General features: G+C 32.0%; 1 pseudogene; it reads left to right on the top strand.

Moving 5' to 3' along the window:
• The first annotated feature begins 8,370 nt into the window (after positions 1-8,370).
• Positions 8,371-18,958, top strand: LOC127137944 (uncharacterized; annotated as a pseudogene).
• The last annotated feature ends 5,970 nt before the right edge of the window (positions 18,959-24,928 follow it).

Here is a 24,928-nt window from a genome sequence, read left to right as displayed (position 1 = left end):
CAAAGCCAAACGACACAGTTTTGACTAAAACCCTAGTGCATGGCAATTCCAGATCTCGTAGCTAATTGCATGAATTTTCGTAGCTAAACTCAAGCGAAACCGTGGCCAATACTGGAACGCATGAAGCTCATGAAGATCATGAAGATCTTCATCTGGATTTTCCAGATCTCAAAAAAAAGTTCCAGAAATACAAAATAAGCATAGCATTCGAAGCTTCGTTCCACATACATCAAAGATCAAGCAAGGATTCATGCAAAAACAACACAATCAAGCCAAATCGAAGGAATCAAAAATTGACATCAAAACTTTAATTGAACATAACTTCATGGATATAGCATCATTTCACTCGATTTTTTCACCAGTATCATCACCATTCAAGGATCTACAAGAACATCATAACAATTTGCAAAATAGAAGAGGTCGAATTCTGACCTGTTGAAGAATAGCAACTGGAATTGGCTCGTTTTAAGGTTTGTGAAGGTCCAGGAATCTTCTATGATGCTTGTGGATGTGATTGGTGATGAATTAGAAGCTCAAACACAACTGAATCCAGCTCAATCTTCAACTGCCATGGATGCTTCAATCTTTGCACATGAACAAATATGGCACGGTTTGCTTTGAATTCAAGTCCAGTTCTACTCAGAAACCTCTCATGAACATGAATTGATCCAGAGAATGTGCTTTTGTTTGAAGAAATTTGGAAAAAGTTTGAGAGAATTTTTTTGAGATTTTTGTGATTCTAGATCTGAAATGTTGTTAATGGTGAAAACAGTTAGGGTTAAGTATATATACTCCATGCTAATCATGTTTAAGACTTGCTTAGGCCAAATGCAATTGTGATTAGTAAGTTGGAAGGTGTTTGTGCAAAAATGAGATTTTCACTTCATGCAACCCATGCACGTGAACAGTGCTCTTTCAAGGCCCAAATCCACTTAAAAACATCCCATGCAAGCTTGTGAATTGGTTTGGTATGCCCATGATCAACCAAAAAGATGTTATGCAATTTTCTTCCAAAAACTTCATGAATAAACCAAAGGCCATGCAAATGAAATTCATGTCAAATAATGGTATGCTTGGAAAATACATGTTATAAGGATCAAAATGCAAAAAGAACCACTCATTTTGGAGCTTTGGTTTGAAAGTTATGCTCATTTGAACTTTTAAGCACACTTTTCCATGATTGAACCATATCTTCTCAACCACACATGAGAAATTCATGATCTTGGACTTTTTGGAAATGGGAGAGAAAGATCTTCAACGTTCATGTTGGACAAAATTTCATTTGAAGCTTTCTTGATGATGTAATCTTGAGTTGAAGTTGGTCCAAAACCTTTCCATTTTTGGAAAGTTCAAATTATAGGTCACCTGCTATTTTTGGAAAATCTTGATCTGACCCCAAATTCTTCAATGTTGATGTTTGAAATGTCAAATGAGACTTGTTTGCACATGAATGAGGCATCTCTAAACACTTCCCACCTTCAAATCCACAGTTGACTTTGCAGTTGACTTCTGTTGACTTTTGTGGGCCTCAGATGATTTGCACATGGACTGTTGAATTCTGAGCCTTCAACACTTGGCCAAATTGCTTCAAAGTGATCCTTGAATCATGTGAAATCATGGGAATCACCCTAGGGCTTTGATCTCATGGCAAATGCTCTTGTTGCCTTGCACAGTTGAATCTCCTGACCAGTCTTGCCTGATGAGATGTTATGGACTATGCAATGACAATGCAATGTTAATGACCTAAAAATGAAATGTATATACAAATGGGAGGTGCAAATTTGAGGTGCTACAACAAGCAAAAAATATTTTGAAAGGGGGGAGAAATTTGAAATTTAAGAAATGGGAGGAGATGGAGAGACTAATCCTAAGCAAAAATTTAAAAGTTAAGAGTTGAAAAGATCTGACCAATGGGATGCAATCCAATAGACAAGAATGTCATATAGAAACCCATTTTTCCTTTGGACTTTATATCAAGAAATATCAATGAGAAATTAACAAAGTGAAGAGCAAGGTATCAAATAAAGATAGCCACATCCAAGCTTTCAACTTCATAGTCTTCTTCTTAATCTTCCCATGTATCAGATGACAGACTCCTTGAATGGCTCAGAATAAGGCATTAGACACAGGTCAAAGTAACATTTGCATCAAGACCATGTAGCAGATGAACTCAAGTGGATCCCAATACTTGTATCAGATGAAAGCTCAAATCACAATCACTTGGTTTCGGAAATGTTGGCATTGGCCAAGTCCTTTTGCATAGGGAATGTTGCCTAATTCTAAGTCCAAGGCTCAAATCAAATACAACAGTCCACACAAACATTTTTTAGGGTTTTTGTTATTTATTAAGCATTTTAAGGTCCTAAGACCACAAACAGAAACAAGATACATAAACAGATATAGACAACCACAATATATGGCTCAAGTGAGCAAAGTGAAAATGGCATAAACATAAACAAGTTAAATGATATGTAAAATGGCAAATGGAATGGTAAATGACTTGAATTTAAATTTCATAAAGTAAATGACTTGAAATTAAAAGCAATAATAATAAAAGTTAGTCAAATTTTAGTTGATTAGAAGTTAGTGGAGTCTTGCTTTTCAATTGATTAAGTCATTCTTTGGAGAACACTCAACCCTCTATTCACAAGCATGGATCCTTGAACCAAGACATCTCCAAAGGAAGGAAAAAATGCCAAGTTTCCACACAATACCATGAAAGGGGGGAGACTTACAATCTCACTTACTAGAATGTTATGCCTTTTGGGTCAAAATTTAGCGCTATGTTAAGCAATCATAATTAGAGTTATGTAGAAATCACAACTATCTGAGGTCGGGCAATAGAAATTTTGGTGTTAATGCATGTTAGAGATATGGTATAATGAACCATGTCCTAAAACATACCACACACAAAAAGGAAATGATCAAAGGATGGACCTAATCTCATCCATACTTGTATTGGTTCATCTAACATGAAGTTATTGATGAACCAATTAGCCTTAGGATATTGAGACTTCATTGGTCAATGAAAGGGATGGGATAGAATGGGATTGAAGATGAAGAGGGAGGGGAGATGAGACAAACACAAATTGGTCATGGGAGGAAATTTATCAAATTAAAATCATTCATTCATTTTAGGAAATGAAATATATATTTCATCAATCCCCTAAATCCAATGATTTTAATCCAACAAAAGTCAAATCAACCTTGACCAAGGCCCAAACACATAGTCAAACTTCACAAGTCAATAAAAATGGCTCAACATAATTTCTACACAATTAATCAATTAAAAATCAAATTAAAATGCATTTAAATTAAATTATGTTTGATCAAAAACCTAAAACCTCTTCAAAACACCAAATAAATGACCAAGAGATTTATCCTAGGTCAAACAAGGTCAAAGGACCTTAGACAAAAAATTTCATTATTTTTGAAAAGTCAAAAGTATTTTTAAACAATTAAAAATATGCACAAAAACAATTAATTCATAAAAATATCAAAATTAATCCAAAACATAATTTTAATTCAGAAAATAAAAAAGGAAAGTATTTGAAATTTTTTGGTGAAAGTCCCATATTTTTTGGATTAAAAATGAAATTGATATGAATTAATTAAAAATAATGGATTAAATGAAATAATCAGAAATTCAAAAAAAAAAAAGAGCCATCTGATCTCCCCCATTAATTGAGGTGGCGGATCAGATGGTTGGAAACGCGCGTTCCACATGTTCTCCAGTCAACTGTCCCACACGCGTGGTAATCAGAAGCAACACACGGGATTAAAACATTTCAACTGGATCCTATGGCTGAGATGTGTGACAACATATCACCGGAGCTAGGGCTCCGGTGGACCTCACCGGACTGGTCCACCATCAACCATCACCAAAAGGAAAAACAAGGACATGGATTTAAAGAAAAAATGCTCAGAAGCTCGAATCTGGCCTCAATTTTATCCAATTCCAAGTATATGAAAAGATACAGGGATTTGAATTTTGAGGATCATGAACTGAGTTGTTTCGATTTGACCCCAAAGTAATTCAATCTTCTTGCCTATATTGATAGGACTTCAGACAACCAAAAATCACAAAGAATGGTGGAGAATTGAGAGACAATCGACGAGATGAAGTTTCTGAAAAATCACCTTCGAGTTGATCCAATTCCACTTGATCTTGATCTAGATTTGATTGCTTTCTCTTCCTCTTACTTGTAGAAACCTATTGAGATGAAAAGGGAAGTGAACTTTTGGAGTTTGAACTTCCAAACAGAAGATGAAGTTCAAGCTCTATTTCAAGAGAAATCTTCAGAAATTATATGGCAATGAGGGTTTGAATAAGTCTAGCAAAACTTGGGTAAGGTGTTGATGTTGATTCTAAAGCCTTGAGCTTGTTTAAATAGGCAATGCATTTGATTTTTGCACCACTTGAATTTTCACCATATTTGGAAAGCTTCTTGCATGGGTGCATGGGAAATGGTTTGGTCCTAAAGGAGTGATGTAATCCATTTCCAAATCGTGTGCAAAGTGTAATGAATTCATCATGTGGAAGCATGCAAAGAAAAATTATCATTCAAGTTCAAAACTTGCCAAAACACTTCCTACAATGGAACCATGCGCAAGTCCCTCATACTTTGGCCAAATTATATGATCTAGGACTTTTTGGAAAGGTGAGATCAAGGGGAACAACTTTCACGTTGAACACCTTTTCATTTGAAGCTTTTATCCGGATGAATTTTGAGGTGGAAGTTTGGGAAATCAAACATATTTGAAAATTTTCTAAGTCCCAAGTCAAATGTTCACTTCTTCCACATTGAATAACTTTTTCTATGGACTTCAAATGAGAAAGATTCCTTCATCAAAGTTGTAGATATTTCAAACCTATTCAATTTGGTCACAAATTGGACCTCATTTGGATTTGTAATGAAGGAGTTATGCCTTTTAGAAGTTGAAGAAAATCACTTGTTCAATGGTAATGGCCCAAAATGACCTATAAAAGTTGAATCATACATCTTGAATTTGATCATGCAATTTTAATGGCTTCCATATCATAAAAAAATGAGCAAGTTATGGTCTTGGGAAGTTGACCTCCAAACTAGGGTTCAGACAAAATGACCTATAATATCTCACCATAAAACATGACTTTCCAAGCAAAACTAGCTCTAGACTTAAACATCAAAGTTGTTTGGAATGTCATCTTGAGTAACATTTATCTTGGAATCATTTTCATATGACAAAAATTGTAGGAGATAGGGTCTAGGGAACCCCAGTTTTGACCAGTTGACTTTCTATGATCAACCACCATGAACCAACTTGCTAGCTTGACATTCTCTTGACTTTTGGGACTCATGGAGGATCATATATGCATAATATGATATAATGTGAAGTATCCCTTGAAATATTTAATCAATTGTTGAATAAACTTGTTGAAGAAGTCACACAAGATACCCAGATGAATTAGGGTTTCCAAGGCAAACAAACTCTAAACTCTTGAAGATTTCTTGATCAAAATAACATGTGAAGATCATGGGGATACATATATGATGCTTAGAGCCAATGTGAACCATTTATTGATTGAACTCCTTGCACTGAGGGTCTTAAACCCAAAATATGAGCTTGATGGAGCATAGGTGAGCATGCACACTACCTACAAAAGCAACAACCTATACATTGGCATATTTTTGGTATTTTGGTTAGTGAATAATAAAAAAAAAGTATGATACAATCAAATTGTTCTTGGTGATCTCTCCCAATGCAAACCCAATGAGTGAGGGGGAAGGAGGATGTCAAGGTGTGATCCCAATGCTAATGCAGATGATGAGATAACATGAGGGATCTTAGGGTCAAAATTGGGGTCTTACACTATGTTATCACTTTGTTTTGTATTTTATTATACTTTGTCTTCTTTTTTACGATGTCAAAAGGGGAAGAAATAGTAGGTATTTCATTTGTTCTTGTTCATAATATTTTAAGGGACGAAAGTCTTGAATTGCAAAAACAAGTGGGATATTTACAAGATAGGGGTAGATTCTAGTTGCTACTCAATATTCCAAAAACTCACATATTGAAACAACGCATTGATGAACAAGTAAATTTTCAAATGATGTTTTTCCATCATCAAAAAGAGGATGGATGTGAAGAAGAGTTCTTCTTGTCCTTAGTTATAGTTTTGATGAAGACAAACACTTCACAAAATAATTCAAAGCCTGAATACTAAAGCAATCAAGTTCAAATGATTATAAGCTTTAGAAAGTAAATGGAAGAATCAAGATGGTTGAGCATTCTTGACAATTCAAGTATATATATCTTAATTGCTCAGAATTATCATAATCATTTCATCTTGTTCATGCATTAATTTTAACATCATGCAGAACTTGTTTGAAACTTAATTTTTAAGTATTTTTCACTTTCAGGCAGATGTAACCCGGTTAAACCAATTGGTTAACCGCTTACATAAACATAAGAATGGTTTTTCATAAGATTGTTTCAAACATTCTGTTTTTGGTAAATTTTGGCATTTGAAACCGACATAACAACACTTCAAAACCGCTACAACTCGCACCGGTTGCTCCAAACCTAAAAATACCTATTTTCTAAAAAGTATCAGGTGTAACCGATTACACATTCAAAAAATTTAAAATTTCATTAAAAATATGATTCCAACATTTTGCATCATTCATACATCAAACATGATAATGTTTCATGAATATTCACTCTTTCAAAAGGGTATATTGCATGTGTATATACATGTGGTTTCATTTTTTCAAAAAGAAACTCTTAGACACAAAACTTTCATATTTCAAAAGAGATTCTTTGACATACAACTTTCACATCTCATAATCCAAACAAGTTTCTAAACGTTCAAATATGAAACTTTCTACATGAACTTTCATACATATTTCAATAAAGTTTCATTCATATTATTCTGAGCACTTAGGTATATATGTTTAGATTGTGCTGAATACAAAGAGGAAATAAATTAATACATAATTGATTCAATATCTATAACTTTTGTTACAAACTCAGATTTGTGTATACCTTGTTGTCCAGGATTGTTGGAAACAAGATGATGAAAAAGAAAGGATTGTTTTCTTTTTTTTCACTTGTGTTACTTATGTTAGAATATTGTAGGGCTGGTCTTGGTTTAAGACTTGTACAAAGATCTGACATAGTGGAAAATCTCTCACAGGGAGTGAGGAGACTAGAGTACTCAATTCTGTATACATCGTTGTGTTCTTTTTAGTCCTACATTTATTTTTTAGCATATTTACTTTCATATCAATTCTGAAAATAACAAAATGAGTGCTAACACTTCAAATTAAGAAAAGTCCAATAAATCTAATTCACCCCCGCCCCTCTTAGAGACCGTGCATAAACTTATTTTTGGAAAATTCGCATGAAGGCTTATCTAGAAGCACCAACAAGAAAAGATAAATGTTTTGAATGTGGAAAAAAGGGACATGTCAAGAGTGAATGTCCTACACTTGAAAATAAAGATAAATTCAAAAGCAAAAATCATAAAAGGGAAAAGAGAGCATATGTAGCATGGGATGACAATGAAATAAGTTTGTCTTTAGATAAATATCATGCAACCAAAGCATTGATAGCCTTACATCATTTAAGCGATGAAGAACATGAAGTTAGTAATTTTAAAATTGATGATATTCCATCTTATGATGAATTACAAAGTGTTTTTCATGAATTACATGATGAACTTTTGAAAAATTCTAGAAAATGTTCAAGTAAAAAGAAAACTATCTTAAATCTAGAAAGAAAGACTAACAACACTCAAGTGAAGTTAGACTTAATCAAGAATTCAGCATGCAATAATTGTTCATCTCTTGAGTCTAAAATTGTTGATTTAAACCAAGAAATTATGAAATTTGAAAAATGTCAAATTGATTTATAAAATGTGTTAAGTAGTCAAAAAAAATTAATTGATAAATCTGGTATTGGCTTCACTAAATTTGATAAACCTACTACAAGTCAAACCATATTTATAAAGGCTACTAACAAATTCAACAATAAAGAATCAAAAATAGAACATGTTGCAAATGATCATAAAATAAATTATAAAATAAATTGAGTATCTAGATGTAACTAATTATTTTATAAGTACTTAAAGGTCATATGCTAGCATTATCAAATCAAGATTGGTCCTTCAGACATAAGACCATTTGTTATGGTAGTTCTAAAAGTTTCATTGATTGAAAAGATGTTTTGAAGAAGCATAAACATTTATATCTACTTTGAAATCAAATTCTTATGAAGGAGATAAGTGTACAATTTTGTACTATTAATTTTTTAATTATAATAATATATCATTCCTATGTTATCACTTTGCTTTGTACTTCAATATACTTTGTCTTCTTTTTTACAATGTCAAAAGTGGGAGAAATAGTTGGTATTGTATTTGTTCTTGTTCATAATATTTTAAGGGAAGAAAGTATTGAATTTCAAAAGCAAGGAGGACATTTACAAGATAAGGGGAGATTCTATTTGCTACTCAATATTTCAAAAACTCACATATTGAAGCAACGCATTGATGAACAAGTAAATTTTCAAAGGATGTTTTGTCATCATCAAAAAGGGGAGGGATGTGAAACAAAGTTCTTCTTGTCCTTAGTTATAGTTTTGATGAAGACAAACACATCAACAAAATCATTTAAATCTTGAAGACTAAAGCAATCAAGTTCAAATGATTATAAACTTTTGAAAGTCAATGGAAGAATCAAGATGGTTGATTATTCTTGACAATTCAAGTATATATATCTTAATTGCTCATAATTATCATAATTATTTCATCTTGTTCATGAATTCACTTTAACATCATGCGAAACTTGTTTGAAACTTAATTTTTAAGCATTTTTCACTTTTATAGCAGGTCTAACCGGTTACACCAATTGGTCAACAACTTACATAAACATAAGAATGGTTTTTCATAAGATTGTTTCAAACATTCTGTTTTTGGTAAATTTTTCCATTTGAAACCGACATAATAACACTTTAAAATCACTACAACTCGCACCGGTTTCTCCAAACGTAAAAATACCTATTTTTGAAAAAGTATCAGGTGTAACCAGTTACAGATTCGAAAATTTCAAAATTTCATGAAAAATCAAATTCCAATGTTTTGTATCTTTCATACATCAAACATGATAATGTTTCATGAATATACACTCTTTCAAAAGGGTATATTGCATGTATATATACGTGTGGTTTCAGGTTTTCAAAAAGAAACTCTTAGACACAAAACTTTCATATTACAAAAGAGATTCTTTGACATGCAACTTTCACATCTCATAATCTAAACAAGTTTCTAAACTTTCAAATATGAAAGCTTCTGCATGAACTTTCATACATATTCAATAAAATTTCATTCATATTATTTTGAGCACTTAGGGTTATATGTTTGTATATACCTTGTTGTCCAGGATTGTTGGAAACAAGAGAGTGAAAAAGAAAGGATTGCTTTCTTTTTTCACATGTGTTACTTGTGTTAGAATATTGTCGGGTTGGTCTTGGTTGAAGACTTGTACAAAGATCTGACATAGTGGAAAATCTCTCACGGGGAGTGAGAGGACTGGAGTACTCTCGGATTGTGAGGGAAACCAGTATACATCATTGTGTTCTTTTACTTCCTGCATTTATTTTTCAGCATATTTACTTTCATATCAATTCTGAAAATAACAAAACGAGTGTTAACGCTTCAAATCAAGAAAAGTTCAATAAATCTAATTCACCCCCCGCCCCTCTTAGAGATCGTGCATAAACTTACAATTTGTATCAGAGAAGGTTCAAGTAATTTGCTCTTGTGATCCAGAATGGCTTCCATAAACCTGATGTTTAGAGATGGTGGCAGCAATAACAAGCATCCACTATTATGTGGTGAATACTTTTATTTTGGAAAATTCGCATGAAGGCTTATCTAGAAGCACCGTCAAGAAAAGATACATGTTTTGAATGTGGAAAAAGGGGACATGTGAAAAGTGAATGTCCTATACTTGAAAATAAAGATAAATTCAAAAGCAAAAATCATAAAAGGGAAAAGAGAGCATATGTAGCATGGGATGACAATGAAATAAGTTCGTCTTCAGTTGAAGATCATGCAACCAAGACATTGATGGCCTCACATCATTTAAGTGATGAAGAAAATGAAGTTAGTAATTTTGAAACTGATGATATTCCATCTTATGATGAATTACAAAGTGTTTTTCATGAGTTACATGATGAACTTTTGAAAATTTATAGAAAATGTTCAAGTAAAAAGAAAAATATCTTAAATCTAGCAAGAAAGGATAATAACACTCAAGTGGAGTTAGACTTAATCAAAAATTCAGCATTCAATAATTGTTTATCTCTTGAGTCTAAAATTGTTGAATTAAACCAAGAAATTATGAAATTTGAAAAATGTCAAATTGATTTAGAAAATGTGTTAATTAGTTAAAAAAAATGATAAATGTGGTATTGACTTCACTAAATTTGATAAGCCTACTACAAGGCAAACCATATTTATAAAGGCTACTAACAAATTCAACAATAAAGAATCAAACATAGAACATGTTATAAATGATTATAAAATATATTATAAAAGGAATCATGTTTTTAGACCTACTTGTTTCTATTGTAAAGAAAAAGGTAATACTACTAATACTTGCTACATAAAAAATCATGATATTCCTTATAGTGAGTATGTATGGGTGAGGAAGGTATGTAACCGAAAAGGACCTAAATAAAATTGAGTACCTAGATGTAACTAATTATTTTGTAAGTACTTAAAGGTTATATGTTAGCATTTTCAAATCAAGATTGATCCTTCATACACAAGACCATATGATATGGTAGTTCTAAAAGTTTTATTGATTGAAAAAATGTTTTGAAGAAGCATCAACATTTATATCAACTTTGACATCAAATTCTTATGAAGGAGATAAGTGTCTAATTTTATACTATTAATTTTCAATTATAATAATATATCCTTCCTGTGTTATCACTTTGCTTTATACTTTATTATACCTTATCTTCTTTTTTACGATGTCAAAAGGGGGAGAAATAGTAGGTATTGTATTTGTTCTTGTTCATAATATTTTAAGGGAAGAAAGTCTTGAATTGCAAAAGCAATTGGGAGATTTATAAGATAAGGGGGGATTCTAGTTGCTACTCAATATTTCAAAAACTCACATGATGAAACAACACATTGATTAACAAGTAAATTTTCAAAGGATGTTTTATCATCATAAAAAAGGGGTGGAATGGGAAGAAGAGTTCTTCTTGTCCTTAGTTATAGTTTTGATGAAGACAAACACATCAACAAAATAATTCAAAGCTTGAAGACTAAAGCAATCAAGTTCAAATGATTATAAGCTTTAGAAAGTCAATGGAAGAATCAAGATGATTGAGTATTCTAGACAATTCAAGTATATATATCTTAATTGCTCATAATTATCATAATCATTTCATCTTGTTCATGCATTCATTTTAACATCATGTTGAACTTGTTTGAAACTTAATTTTTAAGTATTTTTCATTTTCATAGCATGTGTAGTCGGTTACACCAATTGGTTAACCGCTTACATAAACATAAGAATGGTTTTTCATAAGATTGTTTCAAACATTCTATTTTTGGTAATTTGGCATTTGAAACTAACGTAACAACACTTTAAAACCGCTACAATTAGCACCGGTTGCTCCAAACATAAAAATACCTATTTTTGTTAAAGTATCAGGTGTAACCAGTTACACATTTGAAAATTTCAAATTTTCATGAAAACTCTTATTTCAACATTTTGCACCTTTCATATATCAAACATGGCAATGTTTCATGAATATACACTCTTTCAAAAGGGTATATTGCATGTATATATACATGTGGTTTAAGTTTTTCAAAAAGAAACTCTTAGACACAAAACTTTCATATTTCTAAAGAAATTCTTTGACATATAACTTTCACATCTCATAATCCAAACAAGTTTCTAAACTTTCAAATATGAAACTTTCTGCATGAACTTTCATACATATTCAATAAAGTTTCATTCATATTATTCTGAGTACTTAGGTGTATATGTTTGGATTGTGATCAATACAAAGAGGAAATCAATGAATGCATAATTGATTTAAGAGCTATAACTTCTGTTACAAACTCAGGTTTGTGTATACTTTGTTGTCTAGGATTGTCGGAAACAAGAGAGTGAAAAAGAAAAGATTGTTTTATTTTTTCACTTGTGTTGCTTATGTTAGAAGATTGTAGGATTGGTCTTGGTTGAAGACTTGTACAAGGACCTGACATAGTAGAAAATCTCTCACGGGGAGTGAGGGGACTGAAGTACTCTCGGATTGTGAGGGGAACCAATATACATCTTTATGTTTTTTTTACTTTCTGCATTTATTTTTTAGCATATTTACTTTCATATCAATTCTGAAAAATAACAAAATCAGTGCTAACGCTTCAAATCAAGAAAAGTCCAATAAATTTAATTCACCCCCTCTTAGATACCGCGCATAAGCTTACATCTTTAAGATATTTTTTCCGAAACTGTAGAAAATTATACAAAACAGTCAAACTATCGCACCGCCTCCAGGATAAAACATCTCAGTTCTATACTATACAATTACTACTTGCACGGTAGATAATCAGTATAGAAATACACCTTATGATGGTACAAAGATCATTCGAATATGATATAAATACTATTCATAGTATCTGGTATAATGACCGGTCATAATAATTTCTCAAACCAAGAGAAATTTCAATAATTCTCCAAAGAGAATTCAATAATGATCATTTGACCACTCAAAATAATTTCTCAAACAAGAAAAATAATTCTCCAAAGAGAATCCGAAAATTAATACTTGTAATTTCTCAACTCAATTGATGAGAAATTAACATAATTCTCTAAAGAGAATTCAAGAAAATACTCAGAAAATTCAACGAGTAGAAAGAAAAGGGGAGAAGCTGGCGCTTCGACACTTTGAAAGACGTGGAGTTATGAGAGTGCAGAAGGAAAAACTCAACAAAATGAATTTTTGGTGTGTATTGGAATGAAACAGGGAATTTTCTTATATAATAAAGTGAGCTAGCCAAATTATCTCACCTAAATAATGTGGGACTAAAGAGTTTTTTCAACTAACACATAATATGGGACTTGACTTAAGGAACTTTTTTAAATTCATCTCCTTATATTAGAATATTGACATAATGGAGTTAAAATCAATATCTAAGTAAACTTAAGTTAACGAATCCATAGTGTGGCGAGTATGTTGAGAAGGAGAATCAATTATTCATGTCAAAAGGGATTGCAAAGTTTCCAAACAAATGTGGTTAGGTCTGCTACATTACATGTTCATAACTCTTTTCTTTGATCTAAATTTTGCAGAGTGGCTAGAGATCAATATGAGTAGAAACATGGGCAAGGAGAAAGAGGGTTGACATGTTACTTGGGCTACAACTTGTCATACCATTTGGCATTGGAGGAATTAGAGAGTCCACGTTGAAGATTATGTTTTTCCTACTCACTTGCCTCATGAAGTTCAGATAAAAACTGAAATTTATACTCGAAGCATGCTGCTGCCAAACCTTGTGGTTCATTAGGTTATTAATAAGTCAGGTATAATTTGGAAGCCCAAAGAAGAGGGATGGATAATCATCAATGCAGATGGGGCAGTGCAAAGGAATGGTTTAACTGGTTGTGGTGACATTATCAGGAACGCTAGAGGCGACTGGATGAGTGGTTTCTCTAACAACATAGGTATCTGCAATGTGTTCAATGTAAAAATGTGGGGTGGTTGAAGAGTCTTAGATTGGTGCAATCTCGTAGGTATAATCAAGTTGAGCTTCAACTGGATAATATGGAATTGGCTGAGGCTAACAAGAATTCAAATTCTAAATGCAAGAAAGGGTTAATTATGTTGAGTAAAATCAAAAGACATAACGAGGACATATCGGAAATTTGAGTAAATAAATGAAGCCAAGAAAAGTGCAGATTATTTAGTGAACTATGGCATTACGATTAGTGACAATTGTTGTTACTTTGAGAAGTGTCCAATTTCATGTACAATTTAGTGTGTAAAAATAACATGGATGTATCCTCAAATATGATAATTGGATAGTTTTCTTTTTAGGCATCAGCTCCCTTTAAGCAGAAAAAGAAGTAATAATAATAATAATAATAATAATAATAATACCTTAAATTTATTATATTTATTATTTACTTTTGTCTTCCTACTATTTCTTAGTATCTATTTGGCCCCGTTTGTTTTGCCTTTTTTTAAAAATGATTTTTATAGTGTTACATATTTTAGTGTAAAAAAATTTTACAAAGAAACTTTTCATAAAAGCTTCAAATGAAAATTTGGTTTGAATAGTTATTCTTAAAATGTTATTTTAGATATTTCATCATTTTATCGAAACTTTTTGTGGATATCAAATTTTCAAAAAATCACTTAATTTTGAAGCTATTTCAAATAGCTTTTCATAAAAATCATTTTTAAGATACAACTTTTTTAAAAAATTGTGATTTTGAATATGTTTTGATCTTCAATAATATATATTTATGTTATAGAATGAATAATTCAATCTTTTAATTTATAAAAAACAAATTTAGAAAAACTTATAATATTTTGAAAAACATTTTTATAGAATCCATTTTTAAAAATAAAAAGAAAAAATCTATTTTTTTAAAGTTAAAACAAAGTGACCCTTTATCTCTCTACAAATTTTCTTTCTTACTATCAAACACACTCAAAGACACCCAAGGAATGAAGTTTCATAAGCGACAAGAAAACTCTGAAAAATAACTTGGAAAACGGACAAAACGGACAATCAATTGGATGAAATGGGAATCCAATCAAACCAAATTATTGGTGTGTGTTTTTCTATCAACACACAATGTATGACTTGATTTGATGTTATTTGGGCTATTTATGGATAAAAGGTGAAATCTGACATAGAAAGCCCAAAACCTTATATGGTTCGATATCACTATATGTTCGTTGCACTTAATCTTATACTAATTGTGTGCTTATGTTATGTAGTTGGTAGTGTTTTGTATTTATTAAAATCAATCACGTCTATTGCACCTAATAACAAAAATGAACATCTCAACATGTCCTCAACTTCTCATATAACTTGAATAATTATATTCTAGCTTCACAAGTGTAACTGCTCTTACACTACTAACAACTTAGGTAGTTAAATATTATAAAAGTAATAATTTAATTAAAATAATTTGTTACATACAATTTATATGTTATAAATCATTTTAATTTTTTTTAATATTGAATTATCTAAGATGTTTGTCGGATTTGGTTTGTGTTTTGATTGATAAATCTGGTGAAGTTGCTGGTAAAGAATAAATGGTTGTTGTTGTTCGCTATGTTAATAGTGAAAGTTTGATAAAATAAAAGTTTCTCGGTATTGTAAGTGTTAAAGAAACAAGTGATAAGTCACTTAAGGAGGCATTTGAGAAATTGTTATCTATTAATGGTTTGAGTTTATCTAACATTAGGGGGAAAAAGATATGATGCAGCTAGCAATATGCAAGGTAAGTTTGATGGATAGAGAACTTTAATTCAAAATGAAAATCCATCTACTTATTATGTAAATTGTTTCGTCCATCAACTTCAATTGACACTTGTTGCATGTGCTAAAACTACAAAGATGTTAGTGTTTTTTTTGTTAAAGTCAATTTTCTTTTAATTTCATACAATCTTCTAACAAGAGATAAAAATTGCTTTGGGACAAATAAGTAACTCGGTTTGCTAAATTGATTGAAGAGGGTCAAATAGAGACTGGTGGTGGATTAAATCAAGAATCATCTATTGCTAGAGCAGGTGACACTCGTCGGGGTTCCCACTTTAGGACCATCACTAATTTGATGACTTTGTACGATGCCATTATTGGGGTACTTGAAGAAGTCGGGAAGGATACATCATTTGAATAATATGGTAAAACTATGATTTTGCTAGATGTGCTCCAGTTTTTTGATTTTACCTTCATGTTATATATGATTGAGATTTTAGGATTTACAAATGATTTAAGTGTAGCGCTACAAAAGCGTGATTAAGATCTTTTGAGTGATTTGTCACTTGTCAATGCTACCAAACAAGAATTACAGAAAATGAGGAATGATGGTTAGTAAGAACTTATATCTAAGGTTATGGAAATTTTTAATAAGCATGATATTGATGTGCCTGATATGGATGCACCGTATGAGCAGGGGAAGAAACCTAGACGACATGCTATAACTATAAGTGCTTCTAATTTGCTTCATTATAAGCATGATTGTTTGTTTAGTGTTTTAGATTTGCAATTGCATGAGCTCAGTGCTATGTTTGATGAAGAGAATATTGAACTTTTACAATGTGTTTCATGTTTGAGTCCCTCATCGTCATTTGCAGTTTTTGATGTGAAAAAATTATTGAGGATGATTGAGCTTTATCCAAATAATTTTGTTGATGTGTTGGAAGTTGTGGTGCGACATCAACTTCATAATCATGTTAGAAATGTTCGATGTGACGCAAAATTTGTAAATTTAAAAGAAATTTCATATCTTTGTGCAACACATTTGATATGGTTTATAAACTTCTGAAGTTAGCTTTAGTCTTACCGATAACAACTGCAAGTGTAAAACGTATTTTTTCAGCTATGAAGTTTGTGAAGAGTCAATTATATAACTAAATAAGTGATCAATGATTAAATGATTGGTTTTAACTTTTATAGAAAGAGATGTTCTGGAACAATTAACAATGATTTTATTTTAACTCATTTTAAAAAATGGATAATAAACGTCTTTTATTGTAAAATATACTTTGAATATGACTGACCAAATGAAGTTATAGGTAAGATTTGATACACACCATATCCTTGAGGTGGGGAACTCATGGACACTTGGTTGGAAAAAGTGTTGTATGAGTCTTTAGGCAAAGTGTCATAGATTAATGAAAGCCACCTTACTCTGCCAGTTCAACTTTGTGGTGGAGTGGGCCTTCATTGCCTCATTATTGCTACACTCCTCAACTCACAATAAAAACAAAACAAAAATACTTAATTTTTTAAGTGAAAAAAAAAGTTTAAGTGAAGGAATATATTCTAAACTTTGGAGCTTACTCAAACCTCATTAATATACTAATTCACCAAAAAAAAACTATAAAATTTGGAGAGCTTATTGCAGCCTTAGTAATATACTAATTCACAAAAAAAAACGTTGAGTTTATTCCAAATTCAATAATTACTTTTTGTGAAAAATATATTAGTGATTTTCTTAAATATTTTAAAATTTATTTTTATTTTCTCAAAATATTTTTTTAAAAACACGATCATCCAAAATTTTTTAATCCATATTTTTGATCTTCTTACAATTTAATGATGATTTTTATAATTTAATGACCGAACTAACAACAGTTTTAACGGTAATTTTTACAACTTAGTAATTGAATTAGTGACGGTTTTAATCATGATTTTAGTATTAAAGACAAAATTATAAATATTTTTTTAAAATAATTATTATTTAAAAAAATATATTTTAAGAGACTTAAAATAAAATTTAAAATATTTAAGAGAAACACCAAATATTTAACTCTTACTTTTTTTTATCCACATACCTATATATTTTTATAGTTTTATTTTATACATTTTATTGTCGGTATAAATTGTTTTAATTATTTTACATATATAGTAAGAAATATTGTTTTAATTTCTCAATTTTTATTATAAATGGTTGGTTTAAATGGTCTTTGGATTTCTGTAGTTTGACTTTTAATTTACGTCATTGTTTTTTTTTTGAAATAGTCTCGGAATGTTAAAATTATGTTGATTTTAATCTCTAAAGTTAAAATCTGCATGAAAATCCATATATTCCTGCGAATGTTAACTTTATAAACTAAAATCATCATGATTTTAACATTTATGGACTATTTTCAAGTAAAAAAAGATTCAAAGACGAAAATAAAAAACAGGTTAATTTACTGAACCAAAAAACTATTTAAACTTGTTTCAATTATTTTACACAACCCTGTATACTAAGAAATTATAACCTATATTATACTTCTTCTGTTTTTATTATAAATTATTTTAGTTATTTATAATTATTAAAAAATATAATAATTATTATATAAAAAATTTGAAATTTTTTACAATATTTGTACATGGTACGAGAGGAAGATAAACAAAAAGAATTGAAAGAAGAAGAAAAATTAAAGATGTAATAGAAAACATTATTATTAATAACTCATTAATATTATAAAATAATTTATAATTTAATATAAATATTTTTTTAAAGTAACATACAACAAAAAACAGAGGTAATATCATTAAAAATATTGATCTACCAAATTATATTTCATTCAGTAAATAAATAATTAAATAAGATAAATTTAATATTTATTAACAGTGTAAGATTTTTTTAGTGGATAATTTATAAATAAGTTTTGAGGTGTATTCTTACTCTTATAAACACAAAATCTAATTTATTTAAATTTTCATAAGAAAATGTAAAAAAGGAAAATTAACAATTTTAAAATTCATATACAAAAAGAATATATTTATATTTACGGGGCATATAAATTAAATCATTGTTCAATACAATTTAGAAGAAAAATAACAATGGAATATTCTTTTGCTTCATTATTTTGGAACCAAAATGAACTCTTGCTATATTAATATCTTTTGTAGGGTTATACTTGTCACATTCAACAATGATAACTTTGTCAATACATTACTTCCTAGTATTGAACAATTTTATGAAAGATTATTTACTCCTATGGAAATCCTTTAAGTAACCTTGATTCCAACCCATATGATGCCAATATATTTTGTTGTATTCCTTTTCTAGGTTGGGATAATAACATTGTTGAGTGGAAGAAAATCACCTACAAGTATAAGCAACTACAACATACTAATGTTATACATCATGATTCTTATTCTTGTTATGATTTCTATAGACAGCTACTATATAGAGTGGAACTTTTGTAGTAGATGATGATTTTAACATAATTTAGATTGCCTTTCTAGTTTTATTTTTTGACAAGGCATTTGAGATTATTGATGAAACTTGAGGAATTGGGTACCTTTCAAAGTCCATGTATTTGTAATTTTAACTTTATATGTTTTTTTCTTTCTTTTCTCACATCTAAGTATTTTGTTAATTATTTACTTATCTTTTAAAATAAATTAAAAGCACTAAAAATATTTAATAATAAATATAGTTAATCCTATCCCGGATGAAATTTAGTCTAGCAAATCAATATGTACTCTAAATTTTTTCTTAATAGTATTTAATGTACACTATTGACAAGGTTTATTCTCAATTTTTTTTTGTTTTTAAAATTGATTTTTTTATATAAAATAAATATGTGAATATTAGAAGTAATTCATATTTATTAATTATATTATTTTCTTAGCCCCTAAGTTTGTTAGAGGGTATTTTAGTATTTTATCATATTCTAGTAACCCTAGTTTTAGCTTATAAATAGGGTGACAATCATTGTAACTTTTATCATGTTTTTGTAGCCGTCATTCTTAATAGAATATTTCCATTCATTCTACCTTTGCACCAACAATTGGTATCTAGAGCTCCGGTTCGGATTCATTGGGAAACACAGGAAACACGAGTGAACGTGAGGTCTTGTGTGTTTGATTTTGATTCTTAGATTCGTGTTGAATCTTGAACAAAATCTGATCAGAATTTTAATTCTGTGGGTTGGGAAACACTGTGTGAGAAATCTGAGTGTACTGTGCAAGGTAGAAAGATGAACGGAAACGGCAACATGAACACCAAACTTCCAGTATTTGACGGTAAAAACTGGAATCGTTGGATGATCCAAATGCGTGTACTGTTCGGTGCTCAAGATGTTCTAGATCTTGTCACTGATGGTTATGTTCCGGTAGCAGCAGATGCGACGGATGATTAGAAAAACGCGCAGAAGGAAGTAAGGAAGAAGGATCAGAAAGCATTGTTCTTCATTCATCAATGTGTTGATGTAAATGTGTTTGAGACGATTGCAGATTCAACGACAGCAAAGGCTGCGTGGGACACACTGGTTAGATGTTATGGTGGTGACGCATCAGTGAAGAAGGTGAAGCTTCAGTCCTTGAGAAAGCAATATGAGAATCTCAACATGAAGAATAATGAGAAAGTTTCTGAATACATCTCCAGAGTGATTCTGATCACTAATGAGATTAAAGCGTGTGGAGAAACTCTTTCTGAAGAAACAATCATGGAGAAGGTATTGAGATCCCTTACCTGTCAATTTGATTACATTGTGGTAGCAATAGAACATTCCAAAGATCTGAGCTCCATGAGAATTGAAGAGCTGCAGAGCAGTCTAGAAGCGCAAGAGTTGCGTTTGACTGAGAGAACTTCTGAAAGGGAAGTAGAGCAGCAGGCTCTGAAAGCAACTTCTGATAGGAGGTATCAGAAGCAGTCAGAAGCCAGGAGAAGATCTGATGGTGGTCAGAAGTCAGAAAGCTCAACCTCTGATAGACAAAAGAATGCTCAGAAGGGAAAAGAGAAGTATGACAAGAAGAAGATCCAATGTTACTGTTGTAAGAAGTTTGGTCACTTTGCTAGAGACTGTTGGTCAAACAAGGAGAGAAAATCAGAAGAAGCAAATATAGCCAGAAGTTCTGATGACGAATCTGTGCTATTGATGGCCTCTGAATCTGATGATATGGATCTGATAGACTGGTGGTATATGGACACTGGCTGTTCAAATCATCTTACTGGAAACAAGAAATGGCTGGTTGACTTTGACTCTGAAAAGAGGACAAAGATCAGATGTGCTGATGACAAATATCTTAATGCAGAAGGTATGGGAAATGTCAGAGTGATTCTGAACAATGGGAAAACAACATTGATTCAGAACGTGTGGTATGTACCTGGCATCAGAAGCAATCTGATGAGTGTGGGACAATTAATTGAGAAAGGTTTTTCAGTTACCATGAAGGACAATCTTCTGAAGCTGTATGACTGCAATCAGAAGTTGATTATGGAGTCAGAACAGGGAAGGAATAGAACATTCAAGGTAAATGTCAGAACTGCAGGCTCAGAATGTCTTAGTGCAACAAGTGCTAAGAAGGAGAGTGAGCTGTGGCACAGAAGATTTGGTCATTTGAATTTCAGAAGCTTAAAACATCTGAATTCAAAGAAGTTGGTACATGGAATTCCTGCAATTAAGAAGCCTGAAAAGTCATGCAAAGTTTGCATGGAAGGAAAACAACCACGATTGCCATTTGCGTCAGAAACTGCTCCAAGAGCAAAACATGCCTTGGGAGTTGTACATTCTGATGTGTGTGGTCCATTTCCAGTAGCATCAATTGGAGGGAATAAATACTTTGTGTTATTTGTTGATGAATTCACAAGAATGACATGGGTATCCCTTATTAAGTTTAAACACGAGGTGTTTGATGAATTCAAGAAGTTCATAATGAAGGCTGAGAATCAGAGTGGTCAGAAGTTGAAGATTCTTAGAACTGACGGTGGAGGTGAGTATAACTCCAAAGAGTTCCAGAAGTTCTGTGAGGAGAATGGAATTGAGCATGAGGTTACTGCTCCTTATACCCCTCAACACAATGGTCTTGCTGAAAGAAGAAACCGCACTTTGCTTGATATGGTGAGAAGCATGCTAAAGGAGAAGAAGCTTCCTCAGAAGCTCTGGGGAGAAGCTGTTGCCACTGCAACGTATGTACTCAACCGATGTCCTACGAAGAAGTTGAAGGAAATAGTTCCAATACAGAAGTGGACTGGAGATAAGCAAAGTGTTAGTCATCTGAAGGTGTTTGGTTCTGTTTGCTATAAACATGTTCCAGAAGCCAGAAGACAGAAGCTGGATGATAGAAGCAAAGTGATGATTCTGATAGGGTACCACAGTACAGGTGCATACAAGCTCTATTGTCCAGAAACCAATAAAATTGAATTCAGCAGAGATGTGATTGTGAAGGAATCAGAATCTTGGAATTGGGATAAGTCTCAATCTGATTCTGATGTTAGAACTTCTGAAGAAAGGTCAGAGTTAAGAATTTCTGAAGTTGGAGTAAACTCTGACGTTGATTCTGACTCTGGTAGTGATTCTGACTCTGGAGAAGACTCAGAAGATGAAGGTGACTCTGATGATCCAGACTCTGATGACCCAGACTCTGATGGTAATCCAGATTCTGGTGGCAATTTAGACTCTGGAAATATGCCAGACCCTGAAGATGATCAAAGCTCTGGAGGAAGTCAACCATCTAAAGCTAGAAACTCTGAAGCTCAAGACTCTGAACAAGTTCAGAGACCACAAAGAATCAGAAACATTCCCAGAAGATATGCAGAATTTGACATGCTGCAAGACACTGAAGTAAACTCTGAAGGAGAAGTTATTCAGTGTGCCATGTTAGTAGACTCTGAACCCATAAGTACAGAAGAGACTCTTAAGCAGAAGCTCTGGATGAAGGCCATGAAAGAAGAACTTGATGCCATAGAGAGAAACAAGACTTGGAAGCTGACAGAACTTCCAAAAGACAAGAAAGCCATCAGCGTCAGATGGGTTTTCAAGCAGAAGTTAAAGCCAGATGGTTCAATTGGCAAACATAAAGCAAGGTTGGTAGCCAGAGGATTTCTACAGAAACCTGGGCTGGATTACTCTGAAGTGTTTGCACCTGTAGCAAGACATGAAACAATCAGAATGGTGATTGTAATAACTGCTAACAGGAATTGGCCTCTGATGCATTTAGATGTAAAATCTGCATTTCTGAACGGTCCATTAGAAGAAGAAGTTTACGTGTCACAACCTCCTGGATTTGTGAAAAAGAATCAGGAAGGGATGGTATACAGATTATACAAAGCTCTATATGGATTGAAACAAACGCTCAGAGCTTGGAATCAGAAGATTGATTCATTTTTCAAGAAGCAAGGCTTTCAGAAATGTGAGATGGAGTACGGTGTCTATGTTCAACATACTTCTGAAGGAAATATGACTCTGGTATGTTTATATGTTGATGATATACTGCTGACTGGAAGTTCTGAACAGGAGATAGCCAAGTTCAAGAAAGTTCTGATGAATGAATTCGAAATGACTGATCTAGGCAAAATGACATACTTTCTAGGGATGGAATTCAGATACTCTGAGAAAGGTATTATTTTGCATCAGCTCAAGTATGAATTAGAACTTCTGAAGAGATTTGAACTGAAGAATTGTAAGATTGCTGTCACACCTTCTGATGCAAATCAGAAACTAGATTCTGACTCTGATGGAAAGGATGTGGACGCTACAACCTTCAAACAGTTGGTTGGTTCTCTGAGGTATTTGTGCAATACCAGACCTGATATTTGCTATTCAGTTGGGATGGTTAGTAGGTTCATGAGTAAACCTAAGTGGTCCCATTACCAAGCTGCTGTCAGGATTCTGAGGTATATCAAGGGAACTCTGAAGTATGGAGTATTATTTCCTTCTGGAAGAAAGGATGAGTCAGAACTTCTGAGTTATTCAGATTCTGATTGGTGTGGAGACAGAGTTGACAAAAGAAGTACGTCTGGGTACTTATTCAAATTTCTGGGAGGTCCCATTTCTTGGTGTTCCAAGAAGCAACCTGTTATGGCGTTGTCAACTTGTGAAGCTGAATACATTGCAGGTGCTGTTACTGCATGCCAAGTTGTGTGGATTCTGAATCTATTGCAGGATCTGAAGATAAAAGTAAACAAACCTCTGAAGCTGATGATTGACAACAAGTCTGCAATCAATCTTGCCAGAAACCCAGTGTTGCATGGGAGAAGCAAGCACATTGAGACCAAGTATCATTTTCTGAGACATCAAGTTCAGAGGGGAGTGTTAGAAGTTGTACACTGTAGCACTCAGAAACAGTTGGCAGATGTTCTGACGAAAGCTATCAAGACTGATCAATTTCTCAAATTAAGGGATGGAATTGGTGTTACAAGTTTTGATGGAATATGAATTAAGGGATGGTATTAGAAGTAATTCATATTTATTAATTATATTATTTTCTTAGCCCCTAAGTTTGTTAGAAGGTATTTTAGTATTTTATCCTATTCTAGTAACCCTAGTTTTAGCTTATAAATAGGGTGACAATCATTGTAACTTTTATCATGTTTTTGTAGCCGTCATTCTTAATAGAATATTTCCATTCATTCTACCTTTGCACCAACAGTGAACAGACCATGATATTTTTTTCATCCTATATAATGAATATTTAATTTATTTATTAATTTATAATTTTATTTTAACATTATTGGTTTTAAAAAATTTAATTTCTTTTCAAATGAAAATATAATATTTTTTATTTTGTTTATTATACATGTGTGTCTCTATGCAATAACACTTTGTTCTTTTACGAAACTAATTTTAGTTTGTTTAACATAAATATTTTAGTCAAAGTAAAACTAAATAAAAATAAGAATTTTTTTAAATAAATAAATAAAAAATAAAAAGAAAGCGACTTAACTCCCACTTAGATTATATCATTTGTATGGATGTTTTGAGGGAAGAATTATCGAATATATCAATTAAATGTGGGTGACCTATTATTTCCATGCAATAACTTTGAAACACTTATTGACAAATCCACGTCTATTGAGACACATGCATATTGGTCAAATATTCAAATTTTTGTAGTTTCATCCAACAAAACTTGCGTTTTGGTTGCACTTGCAATTTTGAAGAAGGTGCGATTTCTCAAATATTCTTGCAGTATCTCTATAAGTCGAATCCGAAATTGAGCGTGTGAGAATTTTGGATCCAACTCTAGTCTTGACAAGGGTAGCTTCTTGGTTTGACAAAGGTTTAACTTGTAGTCGAAGTCTGTTCACATGTTGGTCCTGCATGTTGTAGTCGAAGTATGCTTAAGCATGCAGTAGTCGAAATACTAGAATTGTTAACATGTCGAATTAGGTCTTTTGTTTAAGCCTAATTATTTAAGTTAGCTTGTTGCTTAAGATAACTTAGTAGTCTA

This window comes from Lathyrus oleraceus, chromosome 4 (genome assembly GCF_024323335.1).
Source record: "Lathyrus oleraceus cultivar Zhongwan6 chromosome 4, CAAS_Psat_ZW6_1.0, whole genome shotgun sequence".
Taxonomy (NCBI): domain Eukaryota; kingdom Viridiplantae; phylum Streptophyta; class Magnoliopsida; order Fabales; family Fabaceae; genus Lathyrus; species Lathyrus oleraceus.
The sequence above is the reverse complement of the archived record's forward strand: the minus strand, read 5'-3'. Positions and strand labels throughout refer to the sequence as shown.